Raw genomic sequence first — 20,147 nt, forward strand, 5'->3', positions numbered from 1 at the left:
TCGCGGGTACCCAACATTTACTTGGACCATCGAGCGCCTTGATGCAGACATGTAGGTATTTAACTGCTGATTTTGAAAGGATGATATGCCTCCCTATTCTGATATGAGCAGTGGTTTTCTTACATCGCTTCGTGATAAGCACTGCCTTGATTTTATGCTCCGTGACCATCTGCGTAGAGCAGAGTATAGGGTACAGTGTCCATGAAAGAGTACCTTCTTGGTGAACACTGGCACAGATTTAGGACAGGACACTTCAAATTTCATTCTTTCGGTCGCTTTCCCTCGATTTCCCTGCCGTTAGATGTTGTTGCTAAGCATATTAGATGAGTTCGTGTGATAACTAGTCAAAAGTCTTCATTTGAATCTAGGGACGGAATGTATAGAGGACGATACTTCTCTTTAGCCACAAAACTGTCAATATTCAGAGAAATAGAACCCACAAAGCAAACAAATTTGGTGAGCACTCGTTGAGGGCGTAGAGAGAGAGAGCGTAGAGCGTATTTTTTTGTATTTTCCTGAAATAATAAAATTGTGAGCTTTCGTATAAAAAACCTGTCAATCAGCTTCACCATCTTTTTTCAAAAACCTCAGCTACCATGATGACATTTGCTTGCTATCCGCCAAAAGACTGTCTTAAGCCCGTTTGAGAGAGAAGGAGAGAAAAGTCATTGTATTCTGAATGGCGGTATAATACCATGGCTTCTCAAGGATTAGGTAGGAGGCTACTCGGAGTAAATATTTACTATTAAGCCATAGCCGGTGCCCCGTGAGTTAATTACTCTCCTGTGAGGTGTGGTGTTTGATATTTGCCCGAAGTATTGCCTGTCGTAAAAGGCGATTCAAAAATAAGGAGATTTGTGGGTTGGGAAAGGCTACCATGATCTGGGGGTGGACTGATTTTTTAGTTTATCATTGGAATCTTTAATGTGCGTCCGCAAGGAAATTGGTAGAAAATTCGAAATTACTGAAATTGATATTCCCCACAATGCTTGCTCCAATTTCAGCATGACTACCAGTGATAGAGGCTGGACATTTCGTGGTTAAACGACATAAGATGGTTGGCTCTTTGGAGCTTCCTTTTTCCTCAAGTGACACTGGGATATTGTATTCTGGTCAGCCTGCGGCAACTAATCGTGATTCCGATGTCAGCCTGATGATTATTGCATTCGCTAATGGTTATTGATCATATCCTAGAAACCAGTATTAAACAGAATATTAACTCCGATAATCCGGTTCAGAATAAGGAACATCTTAATAATAAAGCGTTATGTATTAACTGAGATATCAATGCACAGAAAGTTGCTTTCTATGAGGACATCAATACAGTTTAATAACCATCATTGGTGACATACTGTCCGAGCACCGAATCTACCATACGGTGGTTTTGGTTTCAACTGAGCAGGAAAGTACATCTAATCAGATCAACTACATCGTGATCGGCAGATGATTTAAGAGTTATCTTCTGCATGAGTGGAACAAGAGTGGCAGCCTCCATTCCGCATCTCCTCCCAAAGATGGAGGACTAAGATCCCCTAAGTCCAACTTCGTCCGTTTTTTTGATCCGGCTGTTGCTTGCCAATGGGGAAATTATCTTGCTTATAGGATGACAGACATCTTAAACGGAGCATTGGGAAATTTTAGTGAGGGTTGGGCCGCCATTAAATATGCTCATTGACATTCCATCTATTGGAGGTGAAATGGCTAATTATCGTAACATGCGTCACAGCTCCTCCGAACAAATGGTAAGTAATACCGGCCGGCAAAGGCACCAGGCTAAACGTTTTCCCCATGGAACTGTTTTCGCAGCCCCTGGAGCTTATACAGAGCTGCTTCTTCGATCCATCTAGAAATCTTCGAAATCCAAGACCTTTCCCTATTAGCGGTAGAAGAGAACTGTCGTCACAATTCCGAAAGAGAGCACCCGTCTTTAGTGCGCCAACTGGAGGAGTATTATCATGCTCCCAGTCCTAACCAAGTTATTAATTAAATTAATTATCCTAAAATGCATCAAGAACATCTCGAAAGCTTGATCAATTCGGAGTAGGCTGATTTCCGCTCTGGATTCTTCTGCCTTGATCACATTAGTCGATTTCAGATCTTCACTTCTCCACGTCTTCATCGATTTCGAGAAGGAGTGCATCTAAAGTAATATGCACAGGAGGGGGAGCTAGGGAGCTATTATCAGAGTGACATAAAGACGCCAAATATCATGTTTCCCTAGCTGGAGGAGGGAGGGGTTTTCCATGGACCATGACATTCTGTCTCGAACCAAACCAAACTGCATTAACAACGCTAGATCCCTTTTCGCAGTTTTGTATAAAATTAGGAAGCACATAGCAGAGACAACTAGTGTTACTCAAAGGTTTCATGCCTTTGTTGCCGCCTTCACCATATAGGACATATTAAGTTGGATAAACACCAACAAAACCAAGGTTTCTGACTGGTTGCCGCACAATTCCTATTCGTATTAGTGGGTAGAGCATTCAGTTTGTATGTCTATGCAGCATTGTTTCTGCTGATGGTGACATGGACCAATTTAATGTGACCGTTCGTCTTGGTCTCTTGTCTAAAACCTGGGAATGCAGATATCTCGACGCTGATTGAAGTTGAGCCCGTTCCGCATTAATCCACCCTCCGTTTTGCTATAGAAGAGTAGTGCGCAAAAAGTGACCGCCTTTGTTGCTCAAAGACTCCAAGCTTTCATCAACTCATGCCTCCATCGTATTTTCGGGGTACTAGCGCTTGAGGCAAAAACAAAAAAAGACATTTTCCGGTGTGTGGGTCAGCTGCCCGTCACATTCAGGGAGGACGATAACTCAATTTCAGTGGAACTATCCACCAGGATGGCTGACGGACAGATAGTGCCTAATGGATGAAACCTGAGACAAAAAACCAGGCAAGCCGACAAAAACAGCGAGTGAAGGGACGCACTTAGGTGCCAGGTGTTTTACAGATTCCTGACAAAGTAGAATTTATAAATCCTTAACGGAGGCGAAGGTGACATCCAACGTAGAGAGTTTGAATGCATCTTTGCCAATAATGCTTCTAGTTCTAGGCTTTTGAACTCGGTGTTGCAAAGACTCGCTACCGTATCTAGGAATAATTAGTTTATATTTTTTAAAGCAAATAGAGTAGTGAAATGTCCAACAGGAAGCTTCTCACCTCCCATTTAAGAATAAATGTTCAAGCATCGACTGTCATAAAAATGGAAGACTATAAGTAATTAACAAACATACATAAATCTATAGGACCTACCACTCTTGGCTAGAAGAATAGGACAGAATAATTAGAGCTTAATTTCTCAGAATTTTGCCCCGATTATCCTTTACACTCAGTTATTCCGCATTATTGATATTACACATCGATCCTAAAAGGAGGAAGTCAAGTTTATTATCTTCTTCCACTCTGACCACATTTTTGTTGATTATATTAACTCCAGTTCAGTCGATCAACGTAAATTGAAAGCTTGGTGATATCCTCGGTAGAGTCGTATAAACGCATTAGGTTAATTCAACCAACAGTTAGCCTTCTGTTCACTTCCCTTTACCTAATCTTGGACATTAATCATTCCTTTATGTGAGCTTCATTCAGCCAGCTGTGCCTCCAAGGAATACCATTCTGCTGGAAGGCAATTTATCGCATTGCAATATTATCGGAAAGAGTTGTACCTTGTGCCAGGTCCTGGGCTTGGACTATGTATTAATATTAATGCGTACAATGCGAACATTATTAGCTCATACGTATTACACTAATGCTAATGGCTTCTTTGTTAATTCAATGGCAGTATAATCCGAAATGAGATTTGGTAGCTCAGTATACTATATATTTCCTTTAAGGGGATATTTGATAAGAAAGTCTTGAAAGTTTTGCTTTTCCAATTGATTAATTGTGGCCATCTAAGGCAGGTAATATATGTAATAAATACAATCATAGCTCTTTCTGTTGGTCCTTGCAAGAAAACGAAAATTTTTCCAAAGAAATGCCCACCGGATCCAGTTAGGGAGTAGCTTCTCCTTCCATTATTGTCATTATGAAATGCATACCTGCAAATCTTTTGCGAGTCAGAACTTTTACTGCTAAAGTTTTCATTGCCAAAATAGCAAATATTCCATTACAATTTTGGCACTACTCTACGGCAATACTTTTGCATTATACTAGTAGGAATTAGACAACAAGAAAAAAAAGTGTGGTGGGCGTCGTCCACAACTCCATTGCAAAACACACAATCCGGAGATCGCGCCTTTCCAATCTTGTGCAGGTAAGACTGAAAGCTTCCACGCCCACTTAAAAATTGGGAAAGGAAATAGTCAGTCTCACCATGCTTCCGATTCAGGCACGCACCTAAGTTGCCGATGAGCCGCGCAGTCCATCTGCCTACAGCTTCATTTTGCCACGATAGCTGCCAGAATACGTTGCCCTTCTTCGAGAGCAACCACCTCCCTTGGCTCATCTCCCTTGCGCTTGTATATGGCTTTTCGCTCCTTAGCAAGAAGGGCAACGGGGATCACTCCCGCGATCACCATCACGGCCGGTTCAGAGACAGTGTCGTATGCAGTCGCCACCCGCAAAGCTCCCCGTCTCTGTACTTGCACGAGACGTTTACGATATACCTCCTTGTTAAGGGCGTCTGCCCATACCTCTTCGCCATAGAGCAGGACAGACTGCGTTGAACTCATCAGGAGCCTGCTAGACGCAGGACTCCCAATGTTTGCCATTAGCCTACTTAATGCTGAAACTCCAGCTGCAGCCTTGTTCGCTGCTGCTTTGATTTGCTCAAAAAAGCTCATCTTTGAGTGAAGAGTCAACCCGAGGTACTTTACCGCCGATTTTGACTCGATTATCGACTCGCCGAACGATATAGGACGCAGGGTCGGGATTCTCTTTTTAGTCAGCATGACTAGTGCCAGTGCAAGGTTGAAACCATGAGTAGTGATCCATCCGCTTACCCGTCGCATCAATATGCCGAGTCTGTTTTGAGCCTGTTCGACAGTGCGTCCAGCAACAAGCGCCACAACATCATCTGCATAGCCGACCAGGCGCGACTCTTCTGGCAGGTCGAGTTTAAGTAGACTGTCGTAGGTAGTAGACTATCATAGGTCCGGCCCTAGGATGGAACCCTGTGCTACCTCCGTTGTGCCCTCCACCCTCCTTTGATCCTCAAGTGTTTCATAGAGCAGGGAGCGGTTCCTCAGATAGTCCGTCAATATCCGTAAGAGATAGTTCGACACGTTGAAAGTATTGTCTAGTGTGCTTAGGATGTCTTTCCATCTTATGGAATTAAAGGCGTTTCTGACATCATGCGTTACGAGGAGCCCACCCGTCGGGTTCGGCGGCTATGTGCGTCCGCTCGTCGAACGGCGTCCACGACTTGCATGACAGCATCAACTGTGCATCTCCCTGCTCTAAAACAAAACTGCCGGGGGGATAAATCTCCGGCAGCGCGTATCGCTTCAGCGAGTCTGTTTCTGATGAGCTTTTCGAGCACTTTCCCAGCATTGTCAAGCATACTTAATGTGCGGTATGAAGACAGCAATTCGGGATCCCCTTTCCCTTTATGGACTAGCGCAAGCCTCACCACCTTTCAACGAGCAGGGAAAGTGCTCTATTTCAGGCAAGCGTTGAATGCGCCAAGCAGTAGTTCCAGCCGGTGTTGGAATACCAGTTTGTATACTTCTACTGGAATACCATTCTGACGCCTTCTTACTTTTCATAGAGAGGACTGCCTGTTCCAAATCTTTTATGGAGAAAAGTGGACAGTCCTCTACGCTCTCCGCGGAGACGCCATCATCCCATACGGGGTGTGCAGGGAAGAGTGCCCTTACAATGCAGTTCATCTGCTCGGCCTTAAGTGAATAGGATTTCCGCAGAGACCCGATTTTTCAGGTAACCAGTTGCTTGCCGAGAAGCCACGCGTCTACCCGCAACATCAGTGATTCCGACGAAAGTTACGTCTGGAATGCTTCACTGGCAGGCCGGCCGTCGGAACTTTGGGGTGGATCCGGTGTTTAGAACTACTAGTCCTGTTCTCGCCGCCATTTCCAGAATTCGTTTCCCTCTGGACCTCTGGCGTCTGTGTGAGGCATGCCTATCATTGAAGTCACCCCCGACCAGGATCCACCCATCCGTGCCTAAGATAGCGTCCTCTAAAGCATCAAGCCTCCGACGAAAGTCCGGCATCGTCTCATTCGGCGTAAGATAGACACTAAAAAACGTTCTCGCTGAACACCGAATCCAGACAAAGTCGTCCCCTCAGCCTTGGGCGAGAACCCTAAGGAGGGTACCGTCCCGAACCCAGATGGCAGCGATACCTGATATGTCGGGGTGCCACGAAACTGGGCCCTTGTTTTGGTACTGCTCACTGATGAGTACTAAATCGCTTTGGTCTCTACAGCGAACTGCGCTAGCAACTCGTGGGCGGTTGCACTCCGGTGCATATTGATTTGTAGGATGCGAATCATGTTGACCGTGTGCTAGCTCTTTCCAATTCTGCTCTGAAAACTGGACACCGCCCCGAGCCCGCACTGTGCGCAGCGCTCTCATCAGTCGCGCCAGGTCCCTCCAAAGGACGCAGCTTTCCTTTCCTTCCTCCCGTAACTTCCTTTCCTTTCCTCCCGTAACTTTATTTATAGTCTTCTCCACCACCCTTCAGATGTTCCTCCCTCCTGTCGTTTTTTACCAAGTTCTCTCTGCAAAGGACTGTCATCGATCCGCTTGGTACTCGTAGTGTTCTCATCGGGAAGCGCGGTTGTTTCTGCTTCTTGCAGATTTTGTCTTACTTTCCATATCCGCCTATAGTATGAAATCCTGTCCAGAAGCTCCTCCAGTTCTATTAGCCCGTTTTTCACCCCCTTGCCGACGTTAGTCCCGTCTAGTGGGAATGTGAGATAGGGGATTCCCAGCGAAGGCGGGTTTTTTAATAAAACCGGGTTCCTTGCGTAATTCTGGGGAGGGTCCGCAAGCTTTTCACCAAGGAACCAGATGTTGTCTTCACGAATCCTATCAAACTCCATGAGGAAAATATTGCACCGATGCACTCATAGGGAGGTGGAGCGGTATTGATTTTTTTGTCTTACTTCGAACTCTGTTCTTTGCACTGCAGTAGTGCGGAATTCTTTTGGTATTATACTGAATAAACTTATGTCTCACCCCGCCAAATGCTAGCTCTACATGAAAAAGGCAATATAGCGATGCGATATTTCTTACAATGTTTTCCCATGAACCAACGGAGACCTTAATTGCGTCGATATTATCGCAAGTTTTGGAAAAGCCATTGTTGTTTCAGAGCTAAATATCAAGTTTCCCGTTTGCATCTGAAAGCACAAGATTGTAGATGTCAGCCAACTTAGCAATATTGACGAAGTACATCTGCCGAAGCCTTCACTTTTAAGGCACAGGCTGTTTTTCTTCTTAGTTTGAACAAGTATTGAAATCATCCGTATGTCATGTAGTCATGAAAAAGCACGAAACAGTTCTTTGTGTCAAGCAGTTACTAGATAGTCTTTGTCGTCATTGGGTCGATCTGCTTGTGGCGCATAGACAGTAAAGAAGCCGTCACTACGCTTGGACAACTTTCGCAAGCTGCTGCCTACTGATGATCATGACAACGTTGTGAAGACACGTTGGCGTTGTGTGTGTTTCATGATTTACTTGTTTCTTACGTCCCCTGTATTCCTCCGAGATATTTTGAATGAGATTAGGGCCATTAAATAAGTTTCCTTGCGAGGTCTGAAGTGGGTCCGGTCAAAAGATATCAAGGAGGATTAAGCATGGCAGAGTCATTCCACTAGTACTTTATTTGTCATTTACCTGCGGATAGAATTGCGTACCTTGTCTTAAATTTCCTCTTCTACAGGAAGTTGGGACCACCAACGTCAACGACAAAATCCAGAGAACCAACAACATCGAATCGCACTGGTCAAACGAAAACAATAAAGATAGGAGACTACAACTTTGAGACCGTTGAAAATATCTCCAATCTAGGGTCGAAAATAACAACCGATAATAGCCATGACGATAAAATCTGCGTACAGTTACTGCCTGCCAACAGAACCTATTTCAGTTTAAAAAACTGTTTCGCTCGAAACGTCTCACCATAGGGTCAAAGCTCTTACTGTACAAGACTATGATCTAGCCAGTCCTCTCCGTCCGAGAGAAGAATACTCGGAAGAATTTTTGGCCCCCTACATGAGGATGAACAATTCCGCTGACTAGATAACGACGAAATCTATGAGCGATACCACGACCGTCTGGTTGTTGATAAAATCCGGCTCAACAGGTTGCGGTGGCCGGTTCACTTTTTCTGTGTGATTGAGGATAATCCAGGGCAGAAAGTCTATAAGGGTATTATCTATGGAAGAAAAAAGATGCCGACCCTGCTTGAGGATGCCAAAAAGCTTTTAGGGATATCGAATTGGTGGACTTCGGCGCAAAACCGGGGTGTCTGGAGTTCCTTACTAAGGCAGGCCTAGACCGGATACCGGTTGTTGTGCCGTTGATGATGATGAAGGAATATAGCTTTTACATCGAAGTATAATAACATCTCGTCATTCGATGTCTCTTTTCTTCTTTTTTTTTCGGTCCATTTTAACGCTTGTATCTCCAACTCATGAAAGTTTCCATTGTTCAATTTGCCCATGCCTATTTTGTGGTTTTCCTCCTTGTTCATGATGACAATCGTACATAGTTTTTCCCTGATAATACTTCTAGATGTGTTGCGAAAGAATCAGCCTTATCCTTTGAAACGAGCCCAGTTATCACTTTTCTGTCTAAGTGGATTTGTTGGCTAAGCCTTTTTAGATTTTTCACGAGTTTCCATAGCATGCAGCCTAGGCTTCTTTCGTGCTATCATATTTGCTGAATATCTGACAGAGATATTTGCTAATGAAGGCGTTTATCTTATTACTTAATGAAGGGCATGATTTCGGAAATGCGTGGAGCATTTGGCCAGCTTGAATGCCTTTTCCTATTATTCAGGGTTCGCTTCCGAATTGTCACTATCCTGGTTTCTCTTTGCCAGACAGTTTGCCGACCGACGGGTTGTTGACCTTCTTAAATTAATACTTATAGTTCTGATCATCTTTGTTTGTTATATTATCAGAACCATAAGTAGCAATACTTATTAAAAAGGATTAAAATTGCAAAAAGCTGTTTTGATTTTATAGAATTAAATTCGTTATTAGAAAGTTTGAAGTAAATTCCATTCTCAAAGTGATTCTCATTAATTCTTTGGTGTTGGGACTGAATTTGAAGCCTAAAATAATTTCAAGGACGAAATATAATTTTCAGTATTCCAATAATTTTCCATCCAGGGGAGCAACATTTTTTTAGGGGATTCAGAATTAAGCGTGGGAGAACTTCTAGGAATTCGTATTACTTGGAATGCTTGCCTTTAAATTAATTTTAGTGGTTTCAAAGAAGGATAACATAGAATAAACCGTGTCCAAGGATACTCGTGTTATATTTAACTTTTTTGGGGTCTAGCTGAAATTCATGTTCAGGAAGACCTGTAATTCTGATTGTATGCTATTATGCTGAATAAATAATGAGCCATTTACAACAGAATTATGTTCATGATTTAAGTAAAATTGGAACAGATGCTAGTTACCCTAATTTGTTTTTGCTTAAGCTGCAAATCTATGGTTTTCCTCAACCGCATTGGAGCCGACCCCCTTAAATAAATCTATTTTCACTCCGAGAACTAATAACATGCCACAAGAACATTACTCGTAAGTAGTTTACGCGCCATGCTACATCATTAGTCGAACACATTGTTGAGCAAGGGATTAATTTTTCATGTCTTCTCTGCCTAATGTTCTCTGCACGATTTCCGTCGCCACAACTTTGCTTAGCTTCCACAGTGTACCAATAATTACCATTGTCATTTCACAGCTGGGGCCTAACTCCCCACACTCCAGATCCAAATGACTGTCAAATATTCACTATCAATATTCCCTGCTCCTGACGCCTTGAAATGTAAGAAAACATTTTCGCTGGGAAATGTCCTTAAAAGAATGACGACCGGCGATGTGGTGCCTTACTCCTGCATTTCCTATAAAAATTACTTCAGCAGTGAAATGAATTTCTCCGTGTTGAACGCCGCCAAGTCTTGTAAGTGTACAAATAAAATTAAATGTATTTCGATCGGTTGCCAAACACAATCCAACATGAACGATACGCAGAGTGTTAGTGCATATAATGCTCGCCGACCTTCCTTTTCACATCGACGTCGGCAAGCTTTCCGCCGGAAGGATAACCGACTAACACATCCTGCCGTCTATGCAGCGAGGAGAAACAGGTAAGATGTGTTCCTAGTGTGTTCTAAGATGTCTGTTGTCGATTTTCAAAATTTTGTTCAATGCCTGGATCAGACAGGATTATGTTCCAGTTGATGTATTGGATTATCCTGAAATCTTCAGAATGTGATGTTTGCTCTCTACGTGATTGTGATATTGCCCTCAAAACCTAGACATGTTATGAAAGGAAAATTGAAATATATTTCAATCACATATGATGAAAAGGATATGAACTTTCGAATACATATTAGAGAGGAGTTGTTTGAAATTGTCTCTACATTATTTGGAGCAGATTGAATTTACGTATCTTGTCCAACTCTGCATAGATAAGAGATTGAATAGCAGACATGCTTATAGTAGAGCATTCTACATTATCTCTTCTAATCAGACCCAACAAAGTTACGGTCCAGCAGCATTAATCCTGGAAAAACTTCGACCAATGCATAGACCATAGTGAGGACTTCAATCGACAACATCTAAATATGTAGAAACCTCTTCCACAGGATAATCTTCTTACCGCAGGAGCAGCAACACTTCGTACATACAAAATCTTCTCAAAGTTTCAATTTAAACTTTGAATTAAATCTACGCCGTAAAATCCTGCTTCCATGCAGATGTACGGATCCGAAATGTTTTTCAGCAAACACAAGGATACCTAGAATGCAGGCTTGCATTCGGTGCAAGCAGAAATTACTAAATCTTGGTTTGGTCTTTGTAATGATCTCGTAAAAGAAAGCAGATCGAGTTTGAGATTTTCAGTAGTTTTCCTCCATGTTAATGCAGGACATAAAGCAGTGATTACTTTAGAGGCTTCCGAGATTCGCACTACGACTTTATGGGTTTCTACGCATTCTAACTTTTTCTCGGAGTGGAAAATGGAGCTTGCAACCATGAAAGCCGCTTGGCAAACGGAATGTAATACAATTTAGAGTTTATAGGAGTACTAAAATGGAAATTTACGAGTATGTATGTATGCACCGTAAGAGTTTTCATTTTAAAATAATACAAAGCCATAAAAGCAAGGAGAATAGGAATGTATCCCGCAACTGTTATCGGAAATTGGATAGTATCCGCGAATGTTGCAATTCTGAAGTGATTGGATGTACATAACTTTCAGAACTTGGAGCACAATTGTTTTTGGTGATCGAGGGAAATTGCTAAATGTAAATTTACTTGATATCATGGTGTTTTGGTCCCTGTCTTGTTGTAGTTTTCTCGAATTCCAGGCAGATGAAATTCTCTGAAAAGTTTGAACTTCTGACTTGTTATATTTGTTGAAAGCCTTTCATCGTACATTTCCAATTATAAGCTGATTGGAAAATGAGTATATTGTGAAAGTTCTTGCAGCCAATATTGCAGTCAGAAAATGAAAATACGCTCCGGAAAATGTTAAAAATTGATTAAACACCGATTAAACCGATGGCTGCGAAATGAAACTGATGCTTAGTCACCCGAGGAAACATAAGATCTCGTGCCTCATCAGGGAATTAAAACGCACACATTGAACTTGCTGGGAGATTGGGAAATATCTGTCTAGCATTCGAAACCAGATAGGGACATAAACTCACTGCAAGAGGTTCTGGACATTTTGCCGGTAATACTTGAAACAATGAGAAGAACCAAACACATCCGTTGACCTATGGAAACCACTCATAGAACTGGGATTGGCCTATTTTTTTCTTCGATTTTTTAATGTGTCTAACATATCTGCTCATCTTTATCTTGATGAACCGCATCCACAACCTTTTACACAGCATCCACCGTGGACTCCCATGCTCTAAATCTGAACTGCCTTGAGCATGGGTCCCCGGCAGGACTGATCGTTTCAGACAGTGTTCTTCCAATGAGCTTATTGACCACTTGCCCGGCGGTGTCAAGCAGACCGATTTGCATACGAAAGCTTTGGTTTCGACTGAGTCCCAATTTTCCGGTTAGCAAGTTTACCATTTACCTCATCGCCCAAGGCCTGCCAACCACAAGCTCTACTTTTGTCTATCGCGCTGTGAATTCTCCTTTTGGCTGATCTCTTCTCTTCTATGGTGATACATGCCTCCTCCCGGGCGTCTAAACGTTGGACCATACCGTCAGGGCTATGATATTCCTTCCGCAGTTAACCAAGAAGCGGGGGGGGGGGGCCCTCCAGGGCAATGCAGTTTCAGAGGCCTTCGTTATTAGGTTGAATCCCACTGAATCCTGAATGTCAGCTACAACGTCACCATTCCTCAAAGTGCCCTTCAGCGCGACGCTGCCTGTTCCAAGAGCTTTAACGAATCTTCCGATGTTCACTCTCCAGAACGCGGGCTGGTAACAAATAGCTTCAACCACTATAAACGCGGTGTGTTGGTAGTCACTTTTCAATACGTCTTTGCATCTTCCAGTACTCGCCACCCATCTACCAATAGTGACATTGATTCCAACGCAAAGGTTAGGTCAGGGACGTTTCCTTTCCAGCCCGGGCGCGGGAACGTCAGCGTGGATCCGGTGTTTAAAACTACAGGTGTGGTTCTCGGCATTTCTAGGATCTATTGTATTCTGGTGGCTGGGCGAAGTATGCCCTACTAAAGGGTCCTTACATTCAAGTCACACCTAACAGAATTCTCCATTCCCTGACCAAAACGGCGCCCTCCAGAGCATAAAGCTCGCTTCAAAGGTAAGGCATCGTCTCATTCGATGTTAGATAACCACTAAAATACGTTATCCTTAAACACCAAATCCTGACAAAACCAAGCCCTCAACCTTGGGCAAGAACTCTAAGTTGGGAGAGAAATCAATTCACTTTTCGCTGCAAGTGATCACTTGATGACCTACCTAGTCGCATCTACGCATACTATCCTCCCAGGGCATCCATTCCCTCTATTATTAGGTTTGAGGTTGCCTGAAGAGAGTTAGTCTCTTCGCAAACGCGTATTCATGATGATCGTTTAGCCGATCTTATGCTCTTCTTTAGAGCCTTCTGTACCTCTTTATAACGATTCCAGCTAACGCCTAATTCACCCTTCAGAGCACGATTGAGGAGCATCCTTGTCGTTCTCCTCTGTTTTGCCAAATCTGAGTTCCACCATGGTGATTTAGTCTTCTTTGCCATCTCGAGTGAAAAGCTTTCTTCGAAAGCTTCTCTCATGCTAGTTGTGATCATCTGGGTTGTTTTCTCAATTGCAGCAATGGATTTAATGCGCTTCCCAGGGATCGTGACTCGAGCGTTCAATTCTAATTTATACATCACCCAATCTGTCTTCCGCGGATTCCGAAATGGGTTGGGGGGGGGGGGGGGGGGGGGGGGGTGGGTTCACTACCCAAATCGTAGTTTCGATCCCCTTGCATTAATGTTCGAACTTCTCCAGCATATGTGGTGAGCGTTGACATCACATCCTGCTATTACCCCCATGGCATATTGGATAGCTCTGATGCTCTACTAGGAATGTCTTCTGCGTGGTAGGGAAAATATGCGGAGCATAGTATCTCTTTATCTCCGTGTTGACTTTTTATGGTTAGCTTAGCCGATGTCGTGTCGCCATAACATAGGTCGTTAACCAAATTAGCCTGGAAGTCTTTTGAGACTACCATGCAGCTGCGGGGTCGATCGCTTCCGTTGGCATGCAATAGGTCAGCATGTTGGAAGTTTAGGCCCCTGACTACCCCACCAACAACCCCCGGTTCTTGTATGAGGTATATAAATGTCTTGCAGCTATTGATCCGACGACTGATAAGTGCAGTCGCAGTTTTACAATGCTGCAAATTTATTTGGGAAATGTGGCACCTCATCTACGTTTCAGATGAAGATACCGAGGGCTGCCTGTCCCCTTCAATGGTTTTAGGAGCCAACACTTGTAACGTGACGGTCCCCAGTCTATAGTAGAGCCGGCAGCCCGATTTTTCCCAAACTTCTTCACATCAGGTTCGGGAACGCCGATAGTGAGAAAAGTTCCCGGCCTATCGGCTCTCTCTCCAGGTGGCAGTGTTGAGGTTGTTCTGCACACCAAGTTGTTCCAGAACCCCAGCACCATTTCGCTCTTCTTCTGGAAACCAGAGAAAGCACTTTTTGATCGATGGAAGCTCAGAGACCCTTTTCAAGGTTAGTCGCGCACCCTCCCACGCATCGTTGAGGGAGGAGCAGTACTGCGTGAGCCACTCGTTCGTGTCTTCGTCGGTAAAGTTCAGCCGTAACATTTTACGGTATACACCTACCGACTCAAAGCAAAGCTTAATGCGCGAACGCAGTCCTTACAGCTAGGAGTAGTTTCCTACTAAGCTGTTCGCACTGCTCAGTATCGTAGCCAGATGGATTAGAGTCGTTATACAGGACCGATCCATCGGTTTCGATAGCCTTGGCCGCAAATGAAGGCCTAACCGTTGCCGGCCGATCCCTCTTTGCTGGCTTTTGTGTCGAAGAGCTAGGATCGTCCGAGGACCGCTGCCGCTTCGGTTTCCCCTTCGCCGTAGGTGCTCCGCACGCTCCTTTCCCCTCAAACTTGACACAGCTCTTGGGTTGTGCGTTGCCCGAAGGCTGTTTTCTGTCCGTGGACAGGTGCTTACCCGTGGGCAAGACTTTAGCCTCAGTAGGTGGCGCCGATTGGAGTCTGGGGCCAGGAGTGCTGACAGAAGGAGCCTGCTTCGGCTCCTCCGTTAAGGACTGGGTCCCAATTGGATTGGTTCCCACTTGAGTAAGTGGGGAATCTGGGTCTAGATTCAGGTTCTCCATCGATGAGCTTAGGGTTGCCTCTTCACTCGGGGTTGGATCCTCACGATCGAGGTTTAATTGTGTTTGCTTAATAGCTTTATGTTTTTGTTTTTTCATAAGTGGCTGCCATGGCCTCAATTTTATCAGGGAAAGTAAGTCAATCTCGGCAGAGCTCCTTCTTGCCATCCCGTTTGAACAAATACAATCAATAATACTATATTATCACCCAGATTTACTGTAAAACCCCTTTTAGGCTCACCCCAGGAGTACAACGTTTCATAGCAACAGAACGTATACATATATCAGACAAATTTTGATGGAAATCTTACTATTATTAGCAAAGGTATAACACGACAAAGTTGCTATTTTCGTAGAATTTACTTCACGTTACGATATCATAAAATGTTAGAGTTACACGATACTCTTCTAGGACAGAAGTAACTCATTAGACCCTGCCTCACTTCTGCCCTGGGAGCTGCTAAGCAGATGCTCAATTCTCTTCGAGAAAGAAGATAATAACGTGGATGGATTCCACTTGAGACAGTAATTCTCGTCGTAGAAAAACGTCTCAAAAACTAGCGTGAAATTGTATTGTTGTTATACAGTGGAATCCCGATAATACGAACAATGTTTGTTCGTATTTCCGGCTAATTCGTACAAATTTTCCGATCCTCAGAGTTAATTTTCTTTATTTTGCACTCAAGATAACTGATAATCCCAACATTTCGTACCAAATCATCAGTCTCTTGACCATATGAAATATCGGGATTCTACTGTATTTATTTAATGACGCTGTAGTCAAAGCTGAGCATAAAGGAAATACAAAAGCTTTTATATAATTGAAACGTCCAGCTTGCGGTTTTTCGGCTTTTCATAGATATTCCGGAATCGAGATATTGGCAATAGCTGACCAGAGTTTAAACTTAGCCTCAAATAAAATAGTTGTAGAGGTTTGGAATCGCAGTTTCTGTATTAAATTTTCCAAACACTCTGAAGGTTTCTTCTTCAAAAGCTACGGTGCAATTTCTACTTTACCATATGTAACTTACATGATGTCTATGTTTACACCCATTATGCATTCAGTATAATTGCTCCAACATTCTTCCAATATATCCGATGCCAGCCATGTTGCATTCGGTCCTAGCAACATTTTATCTTTTTTGGAAATCAGTGATAAAAAATTCCCTATACTAAGTGAAAAATATTGTGTATTCTGTATTCTTATTACAATAAGCTGTTATTTGTGCACTCCGTAAACTGAATCCAGATTATAGAATATAACTCCTGGAAAATGAAAAGTGAGATTCTTTTCTGCTGTATATTTAGAGGTTATCCTGGTACTCCTGATATCGGCATAGCATAATCCGTGTAGATATAATATAACCGACGGAAGTGCGGAGGACCTACCGCTTGATAGGGTATTTCGTATTTCTTGTTCAATACCGATACCCCTCTGGCATGAAATATACGGCCAATGGAAATGAAAGTATTCTCAACGAATTATTATATTTTATCATTCGAAAAATTCTTAACATGTAATCTTGACTTATCAGACATCATCATCGGATGTAAGTCTAGGAATTTTGCTGGATTAGTCGGATAATCTGGATAATCCTTTTGGAATAGGTACAGCGCAAGTAGCACCTCCTCCACCGGCTCATTCTACCAACATCCAATTTCATATGGCTATATAATTCACACTTGAAAGATCAATACTTTAACTATATAATCTTAAGTTAATTAAACTATTGAATAAGGATATCTATATAGCATACAGAAAGTGTATCTTTATATTGCATTTGGCCGTTTAACTTTGTTCCAAATTGGTTTTCTGAAGGACATCGAAGAGGTATTATTTATATTTACCCAGAATTTAATGTGGGACCTCCCCAAGGTTGTCCAATATTTTCATTCCACTCTCAAAAGATAATTTATCTCGTCAGTAAGTAATCACATGAATCGATGTAGGATACGGAGGCGATTTCAATATCAATGGATTAATCCGAATGTGACTACGCCATGAATGGAATTCAATTTGTCAATGTAAATATGCATATGTCAGTCCATATTTCTATATATATCATTATAAAAAATCGCCCAGAATAAATCTATGCGGCAATTTTTAACAATTAGCCTTTCCCACTGGTTCAGAAAAAAGGCCCCATTGAAAGCGAGACCTTTTCGACCTTTTATAGCATTAAATCTTATTGGATCTTCAGATTTTTTTTTAAATCAGAGCACTAGAAGCACAAGCACATTGTTTTCGAAATTTAGTTCTCAAAAGTCTAATATCTCTTTTATGCTACCGGCCTGATCTGAAAATGACATCAATTCGAAAAAACTGGGAATCCATTCAATGCGAACGGATTGCTAAATTAAAAGGCACGGAAATCTGATAATTATGTGCCTCAGCTTTTTTGATTTTTTTAGAAAAGAAATCTTGAATGAATCACTTTGTTCCTTTTTCTACCTTGCTCGCACAGGATGTAAAATATTTTATTGCAAGGATGAAAAAAAAGGTACTATCATATATTCACTGCGAAGGGTCGGATTAATGTGAAATGAAAAGGAGATTTCCTTGACTAATTTTAATGCAATTACGGAACAGATTGTACTCGATAATCTGGTGTGCTTTTCACTGAAATTGCATCATTCTACGAGAAGAGCCATTTTACTCGTTCTGAGGATTTCGCTGTGATGTTTTGGAGGATTTTTATTCAATTGGCATTCAGAATGAGCGAAGCTTTCAAGTAAGATTCCCATGAGATTAGTAGACGAGTTAGACGGTGGCCTTTGCAAATTACGAGAAGTTTTTTGCCACTTATTTCTTGAAAAATTTACTTGATTCCCATGGTTTAATTTGGTTTGCATTCATTTGTAAATTACGGTGGTTAGTCGAGACTGACTTGACATTTCGTATTGCAGACGATGCAGGTCACTTACCATAAGGGCTGAACCTTGGGGATGTATGATATCTGGTCATCGCCTTTCAGATGACTCCATCTTCTCCTCAACCTTCACTAAATGTTGCCACCTCCTTCAACCTTCCTAGTACTTGTAATGACAAAATGGGATTGACGATGGTCAAAAGCCGGAGACGAGTAAGGGGGGGGGGGGGGAACTATTCCAAAAAACCTAAAAAATTCCGCCGGCAAATATTAAAGTTCTTTCGTCAACTTATGCTTGCACGACTCTTTGCTAGCCAGGCTCGGGAATGTGGTGGAGTCCTTCGCACACTTCGATTCCTCACGTACCATTGTACAAAAATTTACGTGTACTTTCCAATGCGTGGGTCCCCATCGGATCTTGAAAAATGAATAAACAGGGGGATTCTCGCGAGACTACTGAAATAGCATGTGTTCGATGAACCTACAGGAACAAAAGCAGATCATAGACTTCTACTACCCTTCCTCAGGAAAACTCAAGACTGTTCACTTCATATTGTTTGTATATAATGCAAAAAACTAATATATTTGCTGTTGGAAATGATACGATGTAGTATGTAGTCTTTGCTGCTATACTCCGAGAGAAAAAAAGGTTATATACGTTCTTAGGGAGTTTCTCTGAATATCACAGAATCTTGACGGCTTGATCGTCAAAAATGGTTTACGGATGGCAAAGAAGGCGACCTCCGTCAATCCGCCACAACAAACCTCTCTCTGAGTGTAATTTCGCAATATTTCTATCGATTAAATTATTTGAAATAATAAAAACTTGTTTTTCCTATTCGCTTCGAAATATCGGTATTTGCAAAATAACAAGCCAGGAAACCGGAAGCTGGGCGCTTCAGGTATGAAAGGTTTTGTTTGCTTCTTCTGTGAGTATATTTGAGTGTAGAACTACCCCATTTGTACGTAGCCCGTTAAGAATATGCATTTAGCATGTCAGATTTAGTACTTCGGGCTGTAAATTTACACGGTAAAGACAACTTTGAGCTACTGTAACTTTGTTACTAATAGTATGATTTTGATCAAACTTGGGGATGATATGCTTCATGTTATATTTTATACTACTACCAACTTTTATAATTCTGGGATAAACTTAAGTGGGGTTTTACTCAATTTTCTCAAAAATATGGTATTAACTTAATTTGAACAGATATCGATCGATCGATATGGAGAGTATTTTGAGGCCTGGGCACCATATAGATGCAACTTCATGAATTTTTTCAGATTTTTCGGTTGGGTAGTTTCTGAGAATGGGTCCGTTAAAGAAATCATCACTTTCCACCCCTCCCACGCCCCGCCTTTTTAACAAATCTCAAAACTAAGACCGGCTTCGAAAAGTACTAATTAATTGTAGAAACAAAACCTTAAAAATCAACACTAGCGAATAAGAAAAACAAGTTTTTATTATTTTAAATAAAAGACCTCTTTCGTTGTTGTCACCTTTCTTTGCTCATTTATTGGCCTTGCCTTCTTCGACGGCGAATTCCTGTTTTCTGGGCCGGAATCGCTTCTCTGGAAAGTTTGGAACCGGCAATTCGGAATAAATAAAGAGCATTTTATTTCTGTATTGAACCCCAGAGGGATTCCGCTTCTTAAACGCAAACATGAACTGAGTCCCTCACTCGGATTCGGCAACGCAGCAGTCAAGGCTGACACTCGCCTCACATTCAAAACCCAAAAACGGTCTTCTTGTAACCAGTTGATCAGCTGTCCATCCAATCAGCCTAATCCTGATTCCCCTGACCACTGCCTTGAACTTCAAAATCCATGTCGACCCAACGAAAACAACAACTACACCCTTTTGCATTATGTAGCATACAAACTCCTCCCAATAACGATCAATCGCCTGCCTGTTTTCACTTGACCCGGCTAATTTTCACTTGCACCATTTGAAAATTATTAAAAAATAAAATTTGGATTTGTTAAAATAAAATTGGGTTCTTGAGTTTAAGGGAAAGCGACTAATGTTTTAAAAATTATTAAAATTAATTATTTGAAATGTTAGACGTTGAATAAAAATAATTGACGCGCTGGGAATTATGAAATTGAGAGCGGGGAGGGAGAATGTGAGATAAGAGGAAATATTACATATTATTGAATGCATTCTCTTTTCAGATTTTTCTTGGAAAAGACGGATAAAATACCGCTCATTTCGCTAAGCCGCGGACACTACACATTGTTGCAATTTTTTATGGATTGTTAGTAACCTCTAACTTGTTTAGCCAACAA

General features: G+C 42.1%; 1 protein-coding gene across 5 annotated transcripts in view; it reads left to right on the plus strand.

The window, feature by feature from the left end:
- LOC119656792 (eye-specific diacylglycerol kinase) overlaps positions 1-20,147 on the plus strand; it is a 533,740-nt gene that overhangs the window by 360,248 nt on the left and 153,345 nt on the right. Inside the window, exon 2 of one of the 5 annotated variants that reach the window (XR_005250095.1) lies at positions 9,889-10,294. The exons of the other annotated variants lie outside the window; for them this stretch is intronic. The gene's annotated coding sequence lies outside the window, so the exon portion shown is untranslated. The remainder of the gene's footprint in view (positions 1-9,888; positions 10,295-20,147) is intronic. 5 annotated transcript variants of the gene reach the window in all.

Source organism: Hermetia illucens, chromosome 5 (genome assembly GCF_905115235.1).
Source record: "Hermetia illucens chromosome 5, iHerIll2.2.curated.20191125, whole genome shotgun sequence".
Taxonomy (NCBI): domain Eukaryota; kingdom Metazoa; phylum Arthropoda; class Insecta; order Diptera; family Stratiomyidae; genus Hermetia; species Hermetia illucens.